This window comes from Pleurodeles waltl, chromosome 6 (genome assembly GCF_031143425.1).
Source record: "Pleurodeles waltl isolate 20211129_DDA chromosome 6, aPleWal1.hap1.20221129, whole genome shotgun sequence".
NCBI classification, from domain to species: Eukaryota; Metazoa; Chordata; class Amphibia; order Caudata; family Salamandridae; genus Pleurodeles; species Pleurodeles waltl.
The window spans coordinates 1539123989-1539146349 of record NC_090445.1 but is presented as its reverse complement, the minus strand read 5'-3'; the positions used below and the strand labels follow the sequence as shown (position 1 = coordinate 1539146349).

General features: G+C 48.3%; 1 long non-coding RNA gene across 1 annotated transcript in view; it reads left to right on the top strand.

The window, feature by feature from the left end:
• The first annotated feature begins 1834 nt into the window (after nt 1-1834).
• Nucleotides 1835-22361, top strand: part of LOC138302160 (uncharacterized) — a 114172-nt gene continuing 93645 nt past the window's right edge. Inside the window, exon 1 of the long non-coding RNA XR_011205316.1 lies at nt 1835-2148. This is a non-coding gene — a long non-coding RNA (uncharacterized lncRNA). The remainder of the gene's footprint in view (nt 2149-22361) is intronic.

Sequence of the window (22361 nt, the reverse complement as noted above, 5' to 3'; positions counted from 1 at the left end):
GCCACGGTTGCAATATTTGTTTGTTACACTGCCTTCATGGCTACCCCTGGCATTTTTCAAGGGCCTGAATTCACTGATCTTTGGGTTCCTGTGGGGAGAGGGCAGATGATGCCCTTGCACATGAGCATCTCTAGAAGCCGGCGAACGGCGGGGGCATGGCAGTGCCTGACTTTGAGGCCTATTATCTTGCGGGCCAGCTGCAATGGCTGGCCCGGTGGATAGCCAATCGGGTGCAGCCGAACAGGACAGCAACATCGTTTGCCCAAGCCCTATGGACCTTGGCACAAGTGGTTCTCTGGATCGGCCCCCCAGCCATGACGTTACCAGTGGAACTCAGGGTGTTACACTCCTGCTGGTCGCGCTACCTTCATAGAGCACATGAGCCTCGGCCTTACGCCCCAGAGATCCCAATACCCTTTTTATCAGTTTTACCGCATGGTGGGGACTGGGGCAGAATAGCGTCCTGGGTGGAGGCGGGAGCGGCATCTATGGGGACGCTGTTTGAGGCAGACGCACTACTACCCTTTTAAGAGTTCAGAACGCGATACCACTTTACAACAGGGGCATTTTCTGCTTCATAGAGCGATTACAGAGGCAATCACTAAACACTGGCATACAGGACAAACAGAACCTCCCTTATTTGATGTTTGTCAATATTTGACTAGTAATGCAGGTACATATAAAGCTGTGACTTTATTATATGGGAAAATTAGAGAAGCTCTCTGTCCACCTCTTTTACAGGCCTTAAATTGAAGTGGGTAGAGGATTTGGGCACGAAGATACCGGAGGTGGTGTGGGAGAACATACTGACATGGGTCCCCAAGGCATCTAGGAATGCCCGGTTCAAGCTCATTAATTTATACATAATCCACAGAGAATACTTAACACTGGGGAGACTGGGGAGACATTTTAATATTATAGATGCCAAATTCCCGAGATGTGAAGAGGAAGCAGTGGAGTTTTTTCATATGTTATTGACCTGCTCTGGGTTGGGGGACTTCTGGCATTCAGTCGTCATTACACTGGCAGAGGTCATCGAACAGGAGGTTCCTTCTGATCCCAAATATTGCTTACTCAGCAATCATCCACACACACCCAAGCAAAAGGTGACTAACGAATTTCAGGACCTAGCACTCTTGATAACCAAATGGGAGATAACTAGAAGCAAACGCAGGGCCCCCAAAATGAGACCTGGAAGAGGGAGGTAATAAAGTGGGCAAAAGCCGAGGAGATGGTCAGAGACCGAGAGGTCAAACGGGGACAGGGGCTGGGTGAGAGAGCTCGGGCCTGGAGTGTATTAGTGGGTCGGAAGGAAGAAGTAGATAATACCCCAAATGATATTATACTATCCCATTGAATGATTATTCCTATAATATATCACACAGGGGCGGTTTTTTCATGAGGGCGTAGGGGCTCCGCCCAGGCCATATTTCCTATCTTTGATCTTGTTTATTTTATTATTTTCATGATACATTACGTGTGTACAGGTTCACCAGGCAGGGTCAGGCAAGTTTCACTGGCACATGTGCTTAGTGCGCATGTTCCACTTGTCGCAGGTTTAACAGGGTTTATATTTTCATAGCCCTGGTCCTCTTTGGGCTTCGAGACCATAAAGCCACACCCCTCTGCGATGAAAGGCATGCCTCGCTGATTGAACACAGCGTGGGCGCATTAGGCTTACGCCCTGTGCTGCCCAAGACTGTGTGTCAATCAGCAAGGTTGTCAGAGGGCGGGCTTCATATTAACATGGCGCTTCTTTATGACACAGTTCATTCGAGTGCACTGACTCTCTGCTTGATCAGCAGGAGCTGTGGCATCGTTTGGGGCTCACGCGCTGACATGGAGGCAGCAGATGAAGACTTGGCTAAGCACCAGCCCCGCTTTCCTTGACATATCGTTGGAGCAGTGCTTTAAATGGGCCTGTACTCTCCGGTACTAAGTACCAGCACTTTTTTTATTTTGAGAGGGAGAGTACTGGCACATCTCCAGAAAAAAGTAATACTTTTAATTGGAGAGTACCGGCACTTCTCGGAAACATGCAGGTACTCTGGCACAGAGTACCTGCACTTTAATTTTTCCATTTCAAGCACTGCGTTGGAGGGCCTGCTTGCAGCTCGGAAATGTTGCTACCCCAGTACAAGTACCATGGTATGTGGCTTTAAACGTATAAATTGAGATGTTTGTGCCCCTAAACTGAACTTGTGTTTGTGAATTGACCCGTCTATGGGTGGAAGACAGAACGTGGAAATAAGTGTGTGTTCTAGGTTTTGGTGTGCTGTAGTCAGTGGTACTGTGTCCAATTGTTATATCAAACACATCTATATTCTTCTGAGTGAAAAATAAATGAGTGACAGTCTGTGTGTATCAGAGTGTGTGCGCACGTGTTACTCTGTGTGTAGTAGCTGAAGGTTAGTATGTGTGTGTATTTGCCTGCGTGCCTGTCTAAGGTCACAAGTCTCAGCGCAGATTCCGTATACCTCTGTGTGTGGCTTCTGTGTAGGATGGCGTACGTGTGTGTTAATCTGTGTATGCCCACGTGTGTTGCTGTGTGTGTGTGTGTTTGTGTTAGCATGTGTGGGTTAGTATGTGTCTGTGTGTATTTGCGTGCGCGCATGCCTAAGGTCACAAGTCTCAGCACACATCATATATACCTGTGTGTAGCTGCTGCCTAGGATAGCGTGTGTGTGTTAGTATGTCTGTGTCAAAGGGGTTGTTGTTGTTGGTGACCGGTGTTTGCCTGGGAGGTCATCAGGGTTACCCAGTCAATTCTTTGGCCTCTTACCAGGGCCTGAACAGGCCGAGCTGGTCCGTTGAAAGCTCAGAGGCCATCCTGCTTGACGCATATGTTTAAAGCACAGATGCGCTCTTGCCTTCTAGGCTGGCTCATTTCTCGTCTGGTGTCACCTGGTGCTGAAATGCCCACCTCTTTCCGATCCCTCACACTGGGGTGTACTTGTGGGTTTCATTTCAACCCCCCTTTGGTGTTTTTAACTAGGTAAAACAGCAGCCTTGTTTCTGCCTGCAAAGGAACGTTTCAGGACGTAAACTTTCTTCCTGTATAAAATTTCAGAATCCGGAAGATGGAAGTTAAATCATTAGCTATGTCATAGTAATCCGGGCGACCTGTTTCTGGTGGCGGCGCTTATGGCACTGAAAGTAGTGCTGATGGTCTATGGCTGTCCAAGGAGGGGTCTGTGCAGGTCCTTTCATTAGTCTCCTGTGTCATACAGCACACACACAGACTGCCAGCTGTCATCTGTGGACAAGGGGCACTGGTGGCTTGTGCACTTCCTTGAACTGTTGGACACAGTGACGTGCCATCTCTGCCTCGGAGCGTTCCAACTCCCCCAGTCCCATACGTGTAGATGGGAGCCAGCTGCTTTCTGTGGACTAGGGAATCAGGTGGTCTCTGCACTGCACATCCCTTCACAGTTGGACACCGTGGGAGCCAGCTTCTCTCTGGCCTCACGGACACGACACCTGGCATTTACACGTCCTTGCACTCTTGGACACATTGACGTGACATCTCCTCCCAGGGACATTAAAACTTCCCCAGTATTAATAGTGCAGAGGGGAGCCAGCTCCTCTCTGGGATAAGGGGCACGAATGGCCTTTGCATGTCCTGGCACTGCTGCACACACTGACATGCCATCTGCTTCAGGGGACATTAAAATTCCCCCCAGTTTGTAACTGCAGAGGGGAGCCAGCTTCTCTCAGGGATAAGGGGCCACGTGACCTTTGCATGTCCTTGCACTGCTGGACACAGACATGCCATCTGCACCGGGGCCATTAAAACCCAACCCCGTACCCTTGCCTGGGTCTGACTTTTTCTGTACCCTGCAGGGCAAAGGGCTCGACCGCCCAGTCTCAATCCTACCCTTGTGTGGCACTCCCTCCTTCCCTTCCATTAGGGATCCATGAATGAATTCACCTCTTCCAGCATCTATTCCATCCATCTTGCCACCAAAACTATTTGTTTGACCATCCGTTCACTCATCAATCCATGCCATATTTCAATTCACCAGGTTATCCATCCTTCCACAACACCATCTGTTCTTCTATCCAATTCATCCATCCACCCCTTCTTTCCATTCACCCCATAACCTCATCTATCCTTCCATCCATCCATAACCCACCCATTCGTTCATTAACCCATCAACATATTTTCTTATTCATCCTCTTCAAACACAACCATCCCCTCACCCATCCATCCACATCACCAGTCATCCATCCATCCATCCATACAGACCCGCATGCATCCACCAATCCATCCATCCATCCATCCACAACTGGCAAATAACACTGATCAATTTCTGAACAAATGAATGCATAAAACGTTAAGGTATTCCATGTCGGTGATTTAGGGCCAGATGTAGCAAAGGTTTTTACCCATTCGGTGTCTATGGGAAAAAGTGTTCATACATATGGCCCTCTGTTCCTGTTTATATTTTGCATGTTTTACTTAATCTTGCATTCCTTAAGAGTGCTCAGTATTTCCAGGATGTTGTATTTCTGTATTTTTGTGTAGCTTATTTCTATGTACAGTGCATACTTTGAACTAAGTTGCCCTCAGGCATTTTTAATGGGCCACCATTGAGAGCTCTGAAGTAAAGGCTGAAGGCACTACAAATTTCTCACAGTACCTGTCAATGGGTCCATGGCCTCTCTACTGAACAAACAGAGTAATAGTCACTTATTCCAGTTGCAATTGTGATTCTGTGCAACTGTGTGCGAAGGAGGTGCACAGTTATCAAAATATTGAGAAGGCAAAAGTAAATAAATACATAGTGCTTATAAGTGAGTGGGTGTGTTTGGGGGTTGTGAAGTGAAAGTCTCTGGTTATACTGAATAAGCGGCTACCTACGTCATTATCATTTGGAATCTCTTTATTGATGTAATAACTACATTCTCAATTGCTTTATTAACCTTCTTGCTTTGCGATTTGCTTGAAAATGTACCATTTGCCCTCTCTTCTTTCAAACATTTCCCAGGGGAGAACCTTCCCCCCACCCCCAGCCCCCCTTGTGACGGTCGGGCTCACTCACTACACATGCTCACCACTGGGCACTCAGCCCGCACTATTATGCCCCACCACTTTCAAATGTCACCAGCCGCCACTGATATCACATGGGTTTTGTTGAGCAGTGAGTGCTGGAAGTTGTCATGAGGAATATACCCTGCAAGGGTAAACAAGATTGTAGGATTAGAGCACATTGGAGAACTCAAAGGAGTATATGAGACCTGGCCCAAGACAACACGATGGACTTAGAGCGGCAGTCGACACATGGGTAGGAGGGAGGGATTAGGGGGAAGCACCAGAGCTGAAACGTGTTTGCCATATGAACAAATGCATAAGAGATGATTCATAGAAAGAAATCACAGAAAATTAGAGACCAGTCTATATAACTTGATTGATGACACGGAAATTATGCTAAATTGATGTCACTACTATGCTACATTGAAATGTGTGCATTTTGCAATCTACTGTTAAGAATCGGCTATTGTTGAATGAAACATAACATTGTGGAGCTCTGGAAGTGCCTCAATGTTACTATTAAAACTTCAATAAAATGTGTTTAAAAAAACAATAACTACAATTAGTGCTTGCATTAGTACTGTGTGACACTTTGTGTGTGGAAGTAACATCATCACCACAGCTTTTAGTCTGAAAGCACCATAAAAGACTTCTACTTAAACTTGCACATCCCAAATATTTCTTGAAAATCGACATAAAATATGGAGTTGTAGTGTTAATGCACCTGATGCTCCCTTCAGCACTCAATAGTGTAACACTACAGTCTTTACTATGAAAATACATCGCTCGGTTTCACAGAAATTACTTTTCCTCATTTATTATCTCATTAACGTGTCACTTAAGGAACTTTTATAATTAAGAATACAACAAATAACCCACACTGTAATGCAAGAAAATGAATCGCTTTGCACAAACATAAGCAGTAACCAAACCACGGATTCTGTAACCCTTAGTAGACAGTAATAAAAATATTCCTCTGAAAACCTTGAAAGGCCCAGCAAATACACATACATAGATATACATAGATACATAGATATCTCCTCGTCGAGTATTTAACTGAACTTAGGTTCGATATTGTTTGCTACACCTGAATGAATCTCTATGGTCAGCCTTTTTAAATTATTTGTTACAAACTAAGACATTGGTTGATCTTGGCTTGACCTTAATTTCTTAATCCAATAATGTAAGGTCCTTTTCTGAACACCAAGTTTCCCAGGTTGCCAGATCAGAGCAACCCTGTTTCTAGTAGTTCAAAACTCACCATACATAACTGCTTCTTCAGAAGACTGGAACTTTAAAATCGCTGGTAGTTCTTTTCAGTCTAGCAGTTACAACCAATTACTGAACAGATTATACTTTGAAATACATGGTGTTCACTTGTGAAGATAAAAAGGTCAAGTTGCATTTGTTCTGGAAAGGAGAGCCCCAGTCTACTGGTTATCTGTCACTCTACCTTTGTTTGCAACCCAGTAGTTTGTTCTTTTTTATGGACACACAACAACCAATCCCAATGCAACTACCTTAAAGCATAATTTTTTTCTATTCAACTCTCTGCTCATTGGTGCAAACTTCACATTCTGCAGCTCATTCCTGGAGGGTCATAAGGACGCTGCCTGGTTAATGTGCTGATAGTTGGTCACTGCTTTGTCCACTAGGCTTGTGATTATGTTAAGTCTTGCGGAGTTGGTGAGGATATGGGATTGCCTAATGAGGACAATACATGGAGTGGCATTTGTGGAATTAAGGGGGTCATTCTAAGTCTGGCGGGCGGCGGAGGCCGCCCGCCAGACTTCCCCCACCAAAATACCGCTCCGCGGTCGAAAGACCGCTGAGGGTATTTTGGGATTTGCCCTGGGCTGGCGGGCGACCGCCAAAAGGCCGCCCGCCAGCCCAGGGCAAATCAACCTTCCCACGAGGACGGCGGCTCAGAATTGAGCCGGCGGAGTGGGAAGGTGCGACGGGTGCAGTGGCACCCGTCGTGTATTTCAGTGTCTGCAAAGCAGACACTGAAATACAGAGTGGGGCCCTCTTACGGGGGCCCCTGCAGTGCCCATGCCATTGGCATGGGCACTGCAGGGGCCCCCAGGGGCCCCGCGGCACCCCCTACCGCCATCCTGTTCCTGGCGGGAGACCCGCCAGGAACAGGATGGCGGTAGGGGGTGTCAGAATCCCCATGGCAGCAGAGCGCGCTCCGCCGCCATGGAGGATTCTCAAGGGCAGCGGAAAACCGGCGGGAGACCGCCGGTTTTCCGAATCTGACCGCGGCCAAACCGCCGCGGTCAGAATGCCCTGCGGGGCACCGCCGGCCCGTCGGCGGTGCTCCCGCCGACCCTGGCCCCGGCGGTCTCAGACCGCCGGGGTCAGAATCAGGGCCTAAGTGTCATTAATATTTACCTTTGAGGGAAAGCATTTAACATCTGAGCAACCTTATGTAATGATTGTGCATCACAGTGGAAATCATTTAAGCAGCTACTGGTGTTGTTTTATCTTTCACATATATTTTAAATGTAGTCATCTATATCTTTTATTATATTTATCTTTGGAAATGTGATGCATCACTTCCCCCACTCACATTATGGCCCTCATTATGACCCTAGCGGTAAATCCCACTTACCGCCACGCTGACGGCTGCCAACTTACCGCCGCAGCAGCGGATATCCGTTCACCATATTATGACACACACACACAAATCCGACAGAATTCAGCCACAGACACAAATCCACCAGACCAAAGGTAAGTGACAAAGTGGTGGTATGAAAACCCACACCATTACGCCAACAGAACAACGCCCACTACATTAGGACCCACGAATCACCACGGCGGACATTCAACGGCGCTAAACAATTGGCGGTACATACAGCCGCGCTCAGAATGGACACCCACAGACAAAACAACACCACATTGGACAATTTAAACAACACACACCTGACACCCATACACACACCACACCCACACCACTATAAAACATACACCCACAGTACTCGCAACCCTTTACAATACAAATCATTGGCATGAGACTGACACCAAGACCACTGGCACAACTACATACACACACCACATACACCCATACACCCCTCACACACTCCACATCACACACCCCAACACATTACCCAACACACCCTCACCAACACACATCACATAACACCAATGGCAGCACAAAGGTACCCCCGTTTCACAGAGGAGGAGTTAAAAGTGTCATGGTGGAGGAAATTGTTATGGTAGAGCCACAGCTATTTAGAGCACAGGTGCAGCAGATATCAATAGCCAGGAAGATGGAGCTATGGCAGAGAATCGGGGACAGGGTCAACGCCATGGAACAGCACCCCAGAACAAGGAGCAACATCAGGAAGAGGTGGAACGACCTACGGAAAAGGTACATTCCATAGCACCAAGGCACCAGCTCGCTATCCAGAGGACTGGCGGTGGAACCCCACCTCCTTCCCCACAACTCACTGCATGGGAGGAGCAAGTCTTGGCAATACTGCATCCTTAGGGCCTGACAGGAGTAGCAGGGGGACTGGACTCTGGTAGGTCAGGTCTCTACTATTATCACCCCCTACCTTCATGCCATTGCATACCCTCATCCTCACACCCATCACTCCACTACATCCCACACACTCCACCATCACATCTCTTAAATCCCAATGCCAAGCCCTGCATGCTGTACCAATGCATGGACACCCCTCACAGCCCTGCATGGGCAGTCATCACTAAAGCATGCACAGCATTGGGAAACTAACAATCCCACCATACACCAACATACACAAGTAGAAGCTGGCAGGGCAACACCAACCATAGAGGGGAAGCCAGGGATGTACAATATGTCATATACATTAACCATAACACATCATTTACATCCCCACAGGTACCCCAGCCAATGTCACCGGAGAGGAGGTGCCAGCACTATCAGGTACCCAACAGAAGAGGCCCACAGTGATGACAGTAACTCTGGTCTTCAGGATCTGGACGATCTACCTGGCCCATCAGGGACCACTGGGTAGCCGGTTACCCAAGCCCAGTCACAGACCACCACAGAGCCTCCCCCATCAGGAACCAACACCTGCCCAGCACCCGCCCAGCGTCCCCAAACCTCTGACCCCAGTCCACGTCAATCAGCAGTGTGCCCACTTGTACAGGGAGCCCAGGTCACACCTCACACACAAGACAATCAGGGACCTGGGTTCAGTGGCAGTGGGCACACCTTTCAGGGGACAGAGGCACAGGCAACAGTGCTCCAGGGGGAGGACAGGATCAGGGAACCGACTCTTCAGGAGGTGCTCTCTGAGATCCTGGGAGCCTATCAAAATTCCCAAAACACGATGGATACGATCCTGGACAATGTGCAGGAGAACAAGCAGCTGCAGGAGGGACAGTACCAGGGGATCAGGGAGGACTTGCAGATCATCAACAACACCCTGATCTCCATAGATGGGGGGCTGGCAGACATGGCCAACATTATGAGGGAGGCAGTGTGACACCAGCGGGCCCCTGCCACTAGCCAGTCATCTGAACAGCCTTCCACTTCCGCTGCCGCGGGCATAGGACTCACGGGCCACCAGCACCCCTCCTCCTGCAGAAGGTGAACCACCCCGCAAATGTTCCCTGCGATCCAGACAGAAGCAAGAGACACTTGCCAAGACCCCGCCAGGAAATGAGACTCTCCTGATTGTCCCCATTGTGCCCCACCCAGTCACCCTGTTCAGATTGAACTGCTATTGCTCCCCTTCCTATGTCCCCATGGGAAATGCACCTGTGCTACAAACAGACTGGAACAATACCCTGGACTTTCCTCCATCATCACCCCATCCCATTGCACATTCCTCTCTATATTTTAGCACTACAATAAACACCCTTTGATATAAATCGATTTTGAGTATGTCATGTATTTCAAGTATTTATTGATTGAAACAGCTACAACCATTCCAAACTAACTGTACATAGAATGAGCATAGAATTAATGACCTGTAGCTGGCTGTTGTGATCACACCAGGAGTATTTGTCAAATCACCAACATCTGCAAAATGAATAGCCAGGGGGAACAGTAGGTGGGCATAGAAGTGGGAAATACCAAGATGCCAATGCCACACAGAATACAACCAAAGTCGTTGAAATGTAAAGTTGCACTGTCTCACCTATGTGTCATTGGAAGTACTGACAGATCACAGATGTTCTGTTGTCCACATCCTCATTCTCATCCTCTGTCCTCATCCTCACTGTCCACAAGGTCCACTGCTGCCACAGGGGCATCTCTAGTCTCCTCCTCCTGCAGAAAAGGGGCATACCGTCTGAGGGCCAGGTTGTGCAACATGCAGCATGCCACCACTATATGGCAGACCTTCTTGGGTGAGTAGCACAGGGATCTACCTCTTAGATGGAGGCACCGGAACCTGGCGTTCAGGAGGCCAAAGGTCCTTTCAATGATCCTTCTGGTTCTCCATCATAACGTTCTTCAGCCATTGTCCTGGCATTCCTCACAGGGGTCAGCAGCCATGATAGGTTTGGGTAACCAGAGTCACCTGCAAATATTGAGGGACGACATTTAGCCACACACTATCCCATATGGCCCACACTATAGGCATACAACAACATATACTGGGTGGGAACCAGGGCTCACCTATTAGCCACACCATGTGCCTCTGTAGTTGGGCCATCACATTTGGGATGCTGCTATTCCTTAGGACAAAGACATCATGCCAGGATACTTAGCATTGACGTGGGAGATATACTGGTCCGCCAAGCACACCATCTGCACATTCATAGAGTGGAAACTCTTACGATTCCTGAACACCTGTTCATTCTTGCGGGGGGACAAATGCAGTATGTGTTCTGTCAATCGCCCCTATTATATTGGGGATATGTCCCATTGCAGAAAACCCAGCTTTCACAGTGGCCAAATCCTCAACCTGGGAGAATGCAATGTAGCTGCATATGTGTTTTATCAGGGCGGACAACACTCTTGTCAGCACTATTGAGAACACTGGCTGTGACATTCCTGCTGCCAAGCCTCCTGTCACTTGGAAAGAACCGTCGCCAGGAAATGGAGAACTGATAGCACTTGCACAAGAGGGGCGGGATCCCAGTGGGATGACGGATAGCAGATATCAGGCCAGGCTCCAATTTGGCACACAGCTCTGTGATTGTGGCCCTGTGGTGAGGTGAGGAAAATGTGTCTGTCCTCCAGTGTAGCCAAGGTCACCAGGGGTCTGTACATGGGGGTATGTCTCCATCTCCTATTCATCCACAGCGGTAGGTATCTAAGGGAAAAAAGAGTGAGGGGGCTGTCACAAACTGAACAATGGAGCCACAACAGTAGTCTGCAATCTGTAAACATGTTATGGGACAGTGTTATTTGTCATGTATGTGCCTATTTATCCTGTGACACAGCATTATTCCATAGGCCTGCCACCACGTCCCAAAATTGCATCCACCTGTCCTGGCTGGAGGGACAGGTGGAAGTGAGGTAATGCCACTGACGTTGTGTGCCGTGGCGGGAGGCGGTCAGGACCCGCCGTGCAATTCCTCATTGGTTAATATTGGGCCCTACAGGGTACAGTCGCCGCGGACGTGACCGACATTTTCTATCAGATTCCTCACTTGATTCCAAACCTTCCATAGGAGAGGACCTACACTGCATGTGCTGTTGTGACCTGTGTCTGGAGCCTACCATGGCCCATGTGACCGGGGAAAGGGCCCCAGCCTTCACTTCAGAGGAATTGGACAGACTGGTAGATCGGGTCCTACCCCAGTACGGACTGCTATATAGGCCGCCGGACTAACAGGTGAGTACACAAGTGGGCACGATGCATGTGGTATGAATGTATGAAGGTGTGTGTGAAGAGGGAGGGATGTCCTCTTGGCTGGGTACACATTGAGTGCTGGGCTATGTGTGTACTAATAGTGATGGAAACAGGTATGGTGGGTCATTCGTGTTACAGGCTGGACTGTTTGTCTAATGGTGTTCTCCTGTCTGTATTGCCTCTGCAGGTCAGTGCTCATCAAAAGAAGGGTATATGGCCAAGGGGGTGTGGACCGTGGTGGTCTACGGCAGGTGGAGCACCCACTGTCGGAAACGGTGGGTGGACCTGAGACGCTGGGCACGGAAGACTGCGGATGCCCAGCTGGGGATGGCCTCCCAACAAGGAAGGGGTGCCCATCAAACCCTGACCCCCCTGATGGCCCGCATACTGGCAATGGCCTATCCAGAGCAGGATGGGCGCTTGAGGGCATCACAGCAGCCACAAGGGGGTGAGTACAGTGGCAATCATTGAAAGAAATGGCTGGAGGGGTGGTATCCGGGTGGTCGGTGTGTTTCAGTGGGTGCCCCTAGGCCAGGCATAGCAGCGTAGGTCCTCTGGTGGCTAAGGGTCTGAAGGGAAAATACTGCCTACCTAGCTTGTTAGCATCCACTACTGGTCAAGGCTGCGTGGCTCCCAGGTGTGCTGTAATTGACATTGTGTGCTCCTCCTCATGCCTTAGTGGCTAGCAATATCACTGGTAGTGCAATGCATAGTGCGTAGGCCTGTGTACGCCAACGGTGGTGTTGGTGCAGTTATTGACCCAGTGTATCCTTTGTCTCTCTCCCCCCTTTCTTGTTTTGTCATCCTGTCCTTATGTGCACTAGCATCATCTGGTGGCGCAGCAGAGACACCGGCGACAGAGGTAGCTGCATCCTGCGGGACCCAGGAGGCAGAGTCCACCGATGCTGAGGGCACCAGTGGGACAGAGGGCAAGGGGAGAATTACAGAAGAGACTGGAGGGGACAATATAGATTCTGATCCCTCCTCCGATGGGAGCTCCCTGGTGGTGGCAGACACTTCTGTGACCACCCCAGCTACTGGTACAGCCGCCACCGCCGTACCAGCACTGCCCTCCCAGCAGCCCCTCAGCGAGTTGACCGTGCCCGCTCACCCAGGAGGGTGGGCATCTCCTTCGCCCCAGGTACCTCAGGGCCTGCCCCACTGAGCCCTGCTGCCCTGAGTGAGGAGGCTATTGACCTCCTGAGAGCCATCTCTGAAGGGCAATCAACCATTGTGAATGCCATCCAGGGGCTGGCAGCCCAGATGCAGCAATCTAATGCATTCCTGGAGGGCATTCACAGTGGATTGGCAGCCCAACAGAGATCGATCCAGGCTCTGGCCTCCTCTCTGATGGCAGTCATTGTCCCTGTTTCAACCGTCCCCCCCTCCAGCTATCACTTCCCAGTCCCATTCTCCTCAACCCCCACCCATCCCAAGCACACAGCCAGACAAGCATGCACACAGGACAACACCTAAGTTTGTCACAGGCAAATACAAGCACCACACTTCATCACACAGGCACTCACACAAACATCATTCATTTGCAGACACTACAACATCCACTATTTCCACTGTTCCCCCTCCTCCTCCTCGTCCACCTTCCACACAGTTACGTCCACACTCACACCTGCATGTGCTACATCACCATCCACTACCTGCATCATCACCACACCAAGCAAAACACACACCTCACTGGCAGACACTTCCACAACATCCATGCACACGTCCCCTGTGTCCTCTCCCACCGTGTCTGTCTTCCCCTCCTAAAGTACACAAACGCAAGCACTCAGACACCCAACAGCCATCCACCTCCCAACAGCATACAACCCATGCACCTGCACCCAAATCCAGCAGACAAACACCTCTAACAACCACTCCCTCATCCTCCACTCCCATTACTTCTCCCTCTCCCCGCCCCAATGTCCCTAAAAAGCTTTTCCTTTCCCAGATTGACCTTTTCCCTACCCCTCCCCACCTGTCCTGCACATATGGCCAGGGTATCAAGGACCCAGCCAAGCACCTCAGCCAAACAGTCCACAGGCCCAGTTTCATCAGCACCTACTCTTGGTGGAAAGGATTCCAGGCCCCAAATACTGAAGGGAAGGACCCTGCACCAGCCAGCAAGAAGGGAAAGGAGCCTGCGCCAGCCATCAAGAAAGGGAAGGAGCCTGTACCAGCCAACAAGAAGGGGAAGGAGCCTGCACCAGCCAACAAGAAGGGAAAGGAGCCTACACCAGCAGCTGTCACAGAGCCCTCACCGCCAGCCATGGCTGTGCAGCCATCAGTGAGTGCAGGGGCTGAGCTTGAGCCTCCCACTACCACCACCACAGTGCAGCCATCGGAGGTTGCAGGGGCTGAACAGGAGACTCCCACTACCACCACCACATTGCAGCCATCAGAGGGTGCAGGGGCTGAGCAAGAGCCTCCCACGACCACCACCACAGAGCAGCCATCGGAGGGTGCAAGGGCTGAGCAGGAGCCTCCCATGACCACCACCACAGTGCAGCCATCTGAGGGTGCAGGGGCTGAGCAGGAGCCTCCCACTACCACCACCACAGTGCAGCCATGCCATCTGAGGGTGCAGGGGCTGAGCAGGAGCCTCCCACTACCACCACCACAGTGCAGCCATGCCATCAGAGGGTGCAGGGGCTGAGCAGGAGCCTCCCGCTACCACCACCACAGTGCGGCCATCGGAGGCTGCAGGGGCTGAGCAGGAGCCTCACACTACCATCACCACAGTGCAGCCGTCACCGCCAGCGGACGCCATATGATCCAGCCTCCATGGGCTGCTGTGCGGCCTGCCACCACCAGAACCAGTGGGAAAGACACCCACTTGAGAGATTGTGGCCTTGCACTCCCCAGGATCAAGCACAGGGCATGTTGCCCCCTCCAGAACCAGTGAGCAAGACACCCACCTGAGAGACTGTGGCCTTGCACTCCCCAGGACCAAGCACATCGAGTATGCCCCCTCCAGAACCAGTGGGCAAGACACCCACCTGAGAGACTGTGGCCTTGCACTCCCCAGGACCAAGCACAGGGCATGTTGCCCCCTCCAGAACTAGTGGGTAAGACACCCACCTGAGAGACTGTGGCCTTGCATTCCCCAGGACCAAGCACGGGGCATGTTTCCCCCCCCAGAACCAGTGGGCAAGGCACCCATTGAGAGACTGTGGCCTTGCACTCCCAGGACCAAGCACAGGGCGTGTTGCCCCCTCCAGAACCAGTGGTCTTGTTTCCGCATCCGGCTGAGGTATTCCTCTCCCCCTGAGGTGCCTGCCTATTTGCCAACTGATGCCCCTGCAGTGTTCTCCCCGTATTGGTGCAGGGATCGAGTGGGGCATTGGACTTTGCCCTGCAGCCATGTGGCCCCTGTGAACTGTGGACTGGGCATTGTCCCTTTTTTGTACCTTTGTACATATCTGTTGCATTGCCACATCGACTTATTATTTTTGATGTTGATCTTATTACAATCACTTTAGTCAAGTCCTTGCATTATTCAGCCAATTTTCGGGGATACATTTTTTCTTGTGCAGCTGGTTGTGTGTATGATGTGTGTGTGTATGGGGTGTGTGGTGTGCGTGTGTGTGTCACTGTCATTTTCCTACCCCCCTCCCGTGTGTGCTAGGCGGTTGTTCTCACCATCGTCGTCTTCACCGGCGTTGGTGTTCGTAGAAGATCATAGCAAAGTCTTGCAGTTCTGGTTCCATGTCGGCGTGGTTCTTCCCTGTGTCTCCATTAGCGAGTCCTTTGACTTCTGAGCTCTGTTTCCGCCATGCTTTTGATGGCGTTGGTACCGTCCTGAAAAAGGTGGCGGATTGCTAAGTCATAATATGGTGGGTGGAACTTTGTCTTCCGTCTGGCTGTAGACGGCTACCGCTGTGGTGCCTGTTGTTACTGCCCTGACGGTCGGTGTGGTACACTGGCTGTCTTTCAGAGATATCACCACCATTTTCATAATTTGGAGGTAGTTACCCCAGCCTGTTGGCGGCATTACCACCACTTTATCACCGACCGCCAGGGTCGTAATGAGGGCCTATGTATATTCAAACATCTGTCAATGACAAAAGCAGAAATGGCTCAATTATTGTTGTCCGCAAATAGTAAAAAATCCCTAAACATATCAATAAAGTGACTTCTGCATACTTCCATTACCACTGGAATTGTCCACAACAATAACATCCGGCTTGACCCACCAGAAATTTTCTGAACAGATGGAGTGCATTTGCCATCAGAAGGCAATATGATCTTTCTAACCAACTTGAAGGAATTCAATTATGTCTCTATGTCCGCACAAAACACCCATGAACACAAAGGTTCTTCTCTTAGCCACCTTAACTTTATGAATCAGTTTTGTATTTCTATAAAGCTGAAGCAAAATCCAATTTTGTTGCATGGTTTTCCCATAGGTCACTTGATCGTTCCACGTTTGACCTGCAGATTCTATAAACTTATTCAGTCATTAATCCCATAAGCAACAAGATCTTTGCTCAGGGCTGCTCCCCACCCCCTGAGGACAGCTAACCCCCGAAGAGCACGGCCTTTGACCTTAGGCTTCATTACGCTGCATTAAAATCCATGTGCAGTAGTAGGGGGCTAATGGGCTTGGACTCAGGTCAGGCCCTGTACCACCACCCTCCACAGTCATCCGACATCTGCCTCACATGGCCTTTTGTCTTGTGCAACAGGGTGGGCCATGGTGACTGGCTTCTGTCAGGCCTGCTCACCACCCTCAATGGGCATATGACCCCTGCCATACACAACAGTGGTGTGTGGACGCATGGCCTACAACTCACCCTCCATCAGTGTGCGTCCCCCGCTGCACAGGAATTTTGGTCATGTGCACCAGGGGTGAGCTGAGTCCCACTTTCCAAGGCATTCAAACCTCCCTGCCTACAGCTTAAAATAAAATGTTTATGCAGATTAACTCATTAAATTAAAAGTATATTAAATAACAAAATAATGTAAATAAATATATTCATTTATTATATAAACTGTATTCAATTATTTAAAACAAATTACTCATTATCACTAACATTTGTATTTTTATATCATTTTCAGTAAACTTGGTCAAAAATGTTATATCTAATTATTTGAATACATCTTAAATTTTCTAAAAATATAAAGCTTAAACATTAGATTTGTTTTACATTAAGTTTAGCAAATTGTTGATAAATAAAAAGTCAATAATTATATGTAACTTCTATCTCTATCTATCTCTCTATCTATCTATCTATGACCACAAGACTGAAATACATTTACTTTTAAAATTTTGTAATATAGTAAATATTTAAACTCATCTGTCCTATGGAGTGTGGAGCCATCCTTGGAAATAATATTTGTGGGGTGAATTGTCATCTGAATACACGACAACAATCATACACGGCAAAAAACTTAATTGACGGAATAGCTTGTCAAATATTCACTTAAAAAAACAAAGGTTACAGGGACGTTCTAGTTAGGCTCACATTTTAAATCAACGAAACCATAGAAATTTACATGTTGTGGTTAGAGTTATCTCAAGTAACTAAAACTCGTGCCCAGGTGAATTTCTGTGGTGTTGTATGTTTAAAATATGAGCCTAACTATAACGTCCCTGTAAAGGAGCCGCTGACGCAACTCCGCGACCGGCCGATCCCCCAGGAGGCATGGGACAGTGCCCCAGGGGCACCTTCCCAAATCCAGAAGCCAGGTCACAGGACGACGACTCGGATGTTCGAAAGGATTGGGAAAAAAGGGAAGAGGCAGCTCGGCCGGAAGGAGGAAAAAGCCTGACCGAAACGGGAGAAGATGCCGAACCGTCAGGAAGAGGGGCAGAAATGGCAAGACGGAAAACGGCCCTTGGAAAAGAACCTCCGCAGAGAGCCTTACAATGCCACAATGCCAGCCACATCCTTGGAGGGACGTGGCTTTCGCAGGTACGTGCCTGCATGATAAACAACTCAGGATATTACTGGTTAAAAAAGGGTTTTATCGTCCCTTCATCTTCCGTGTTCTTTTTTTTTTTTATTTCTTTTATTTGCTTTTCTCTCTCATTGTTTTGACACTGGGAAGTTTTCTTCTTCTTTATTTGTTATAGTTTGGTTGTTTTATCCTCCTTTTTTTTCTATGGCTGTCGGGATAAAAGAAATATGAGTTCATGGACAGGACCAGGTTTTGTAAGTGTGAGGGTCCTATAGTGTCCTCAATTAACCCCTTTGCTGTCAGGCCTTTTCCCCCTTAGGTGCCAGGCCTTTTTTTTTGCTATTTGGGGCAGGGCGTGCTTAGGCCCTCATAACATTTTGTCCACATAAGCTACCCATGCCAAATTTGCGTCCTTTTTTTCCCAACATCCTAGGGATTCCAGAGGTACCCAGACTTTGTGGATTCCCCTGCAGGAGGCCAAAAAAATAGTCAAAATACAGTGAAAAATTATTTTTTTCAAAAAAATGGGAAAAAAGGGCTGCAGAAGAAGGCTTGTGGTTTTTTTCCCTGAAAATGGCATCAACAAAGGGTTTGCAGTGCTAAAGTTACCAGCTTCCCAGCTTTCAGGAACAGGCAGACTTGAATCAGAAAAACACATTTTTCAACACAATTTTGGCATTTTACTGGGACATACCCCATTTTTATGATTTTTTGTGCTTTCAGCCTCCTTCCAGTCAGTGACAGAAATGGGTGTGAAACCAATGCTGGATCCCAGAAACCCAAACGATTCTAAAAAGTAGACAAAATTCTGAATTCAGCAATGGGTACTTTGTGTAGATCATACAAGGGTTTGCTACAGAAAATAACAACTGAAATAATAAAATATTGAAATTGAGGTGAATAAAACAACCATTTTTCTCTACGTTTTACTCTGAAACTTTTTTCTGCAATGTCAGATTTTTGAAAGCAATATACCGTTACGTCTCCTGGACTCTTCTGGATGCGGGGATATATAGGGCTTGTAGGTTTATCAAGAACCCTAGGTACCCAGAGCCAATAAATGAGCTGCACCTTGCAGTGGGTTTTCATTCTATACCAGGTATACAGCAATTCATTTGCTGAAATATAAAGAGTCAAAAATAGGTATCAAGAAAACCGAAATGGGCACAAGATAAGGTGTTGAGGAGCAGTGGTTATTTGCACATCTCTGAATTCTGGGGTGCCCATACTAGCATGTGAATTACAGGGCATTTCTCAAATAGACTTCTTTTTTACAGACTGTCTTATATTTGGATGGAACAATAGAGAAAGACAAGGGGCAATAACACTTGTTTTGCTATTCTATGTTCCCCCAAGTCTCCCGATAAAAATGGTACCTCACTTGTGTGGGTAGGCCTAGAGCCCGCAACAGGAAATGCCACAAAACACAACGTAGACACATCACATTTTCCCAAAGAAAACAGAGCTGTTTTTTGCAAAGTGCGTAGCTGTGGATTTTGGTCTCTAGCTCAGCCGGCACTCAGGGAAACCTACCAAACCTGCACATTTTTTAAAACTAGACACCTAGGGGAATCCAAGATGGGGTGACTTGTGGGGCTCTCACCAGGTTCTGTTACCCAGAATCCTTTGCAAACCTCAAAATTTTGCCAAAAAAACACCTTTTCCTCACATTTCGGTGACAGAAAGTTCTGGAATCTGAGAGGAGCCACGAATTTCCTTCCACCCAGCTTTCCCCCAAGTCTGCCGATAAAAATGGTACCTCACTTGTGTGGGTAGGCCTAGCGCCTGCGACAGGAAATGCCCCAACACACAACATGGACACATCACATTTTTATATTGAAAACTGACGTGTCTTTTGCAAAGTGCCTAGCAGTAGATTTTGGCCTCCAGCTCAGCTGGCACCTAGGAAAACCTACCAAACCTGCACATTTTTTAAAACTAGACACCTAGGGGAATCCAAGATGGGGTGACTTGTGGGGCTCTCATCAGGTTCTGTTACCCAGAATCCTTTGCAAACCTCAAAATGTGGCCAAAGAAACACTTTTTGCTCACATTTCGGTGACAGAAAGTTCTGGAATCTGAGAGGAGCCACAAATTTCCTTTCACCCAGCTTTCCCCCAAGTCTGCCGATAAAAATGGTACCTCACTTGTGTGGGTAGGCCTAGCGCCCGCGACAGGAATACCCCAAAACACAACATGGACACATCACATTTTTACATTGAAAACTGACGTGTTTTTTGCAAAGTGCCTAGCAGTAGATTTTGGCCTCCAGCTCAGCTGGCACCTAGGAAAACCTACCAAACCTGCACATTTTTTTAAACTAGACACCTAGGGGAATCCAAGATGGGGTGACTTGTGGGGCTCTCACCAGGTTCTGTTACCCAGGATCCTTTGCAAACCTCAAAATTTGGCCAAAAAAACACCTTTTCCTCACATTTCCGTGACAGAAAGTTCTGGAATCTGAAAGGAGCCACAAATTTCCTTCCACCCAGCGTTCCCCCAAGTCTGCCGATAAAAATGGTACCTCACTTGTGTGGGTAGGCCTAGCGCCCGCAACAGGAAATGCCCCAAAACACAACATGGACACATAACATTTTTACATTGAAACCTGACGTGTTTTTTGCAAAGTGCCTAGCTGTAGATTTTGGCCTCCAGCTCAGCTGGCACCTTGGAAAACCTACCAAACCTGCACATTTTTTAAAACTAGACACCTAGGGGAATCCAAGATGGGGTGACTTGTGGGGCTCTCACCAGGTTCTGTTACCCAGAATCCTTTGCAAACCTCAAAATTTGGCCCAAAAAACACTTTTTCTTCACATTTCGGTGACAGAAAGTTCTGAAATCTGAGAGGAGCCACAAATTTCCTTCCACCCAGCTTGCCCCCAAGTCTGCCGATACAAATGGTACCTCACTTGTGTGGGTAGGCCTAGCGCCTGCGACAGGAAATGCCCCAACACACAACATGGACACATCACATTTTTATATTGAAAACTGACGTGTCTTTTGCAAAGTGCCTAGCAGTAGATTTTGGCCTCCAGCTCAGCTGGCACCTAGGAAAACCTACCAAACCTGCACATTTTTTAAAACTAGACACCTAGGGGAATCCAAGATGGGGTGACTTGTGGGGCTCTCACCAGGTTCTGTTACCCAGAATCCTTTGCAAACCTCAAAATTTTGCCAAAAAAACACCTTTTCCTCACATTTCGGTGACAGAAAGTTCTGGAATCTGAGAGGAGCCACGAATTTCCTTCCACCCAGCTTTCCCCCAAGTCTGCCGATAAAAATGGTACCTCACTTGTGTGGGTAGGCCTAGCGCCTGCGACAGGAAATGCCCCAACACACAACATGGACACATCACATTTTTATATTGAAAACTGACGTGTCTTTTGCAAAGTGCCTAGCAGTAGATTTTGGCCTCCAGCTCAGCTGGCACCTAGGAAAACCTACCAAACCTGCACATTTTTTAAAACTAGACACCTAGGGGAATCCAAGATGGGGTGACTTGTGGGGCTCTCATCAGGTTCTGTTACCCAGAATCCTTTGCAAACCTCAAAATTTGGCCAAAAAAACACCTTTTCCTCACATTTCGGTGACAGAAAGTTCTGGAATCTGAGAGGAGCCACAAATTTCCTTCCATCCAGCGCTCCCCCAAGTCTGCCGATAAAAATGGTACCTCATTTGTGTGGGTAGGCCTAGCGCCCGCATCTGGAAATGCCCCAAAACACAACATGCACACATAACATTTTTACATTGAAACCTGACGTGTTTTTTGCAAAGTGCCTAGCTGTAGATTTTGGCTTTCAACTCATCCGACACCTAGGGAAACCTACCAAACCTGCACATTTTTGAAAACTAGACACCTAGGGGAATCCAAGATGGGGTGCCTTTTGGGGCTCTCACCAGGTTCTGTTACCCAGAATCCTTTGCAAACCTCAAAATTTGGCCAAAAAAACACTTATTCCTCACATTTCGGTGACAGAAGGTTCTGGAATCTGAGAGGAGCCACAGATTTCCTTCCATCCAGCATTACCCCAAGTCTGCCGATAAAAATAATACCTCACTTGTGTGGGTAGGCCTAGCGCCTGCGACAGGAAATGCCCCAACACACAACATGGACACATTACATTTTTACATTGAAAACTGACGTGTTTTTTGCAAAGTGCCTAGCTGTAGATTTTGGCCTCCAGCTCAGCTGGCACCTACGAAAACCTACCTAACCTGCACATTTTTTTAAACTAGACACCTAGGGGAATCCAAGATCGGGTGACTTGTGGGGCTCTCACCAGGTTCTGTTACCCAGAATCCTTTGCAAACCTCAAAATTTGGCCAAAAAAACACCTTTTCCTCACATTTCGGTGACAGAAAGTTCTGGAATCTGAGAGGAGCCACGAATTTCCTTCCACCCAGCTTTCCCCCAAGTCTGCCGATAAAAATGGTACCTCACTTGTGTGGGTAGGCCTAGCGCCTGCGACAGGAAATGCCCCAACACACAACATGGACACATCACATTTTTATATTGAAAACTGACGTGTCTTTTGCAAAGTGCCTAGCAGTAGATTTTGGCCTCCAGCTCAGCTGGCACCTAGGAAAACCTACCAAACCTGCACATTTTTTAAAACTAGACACCT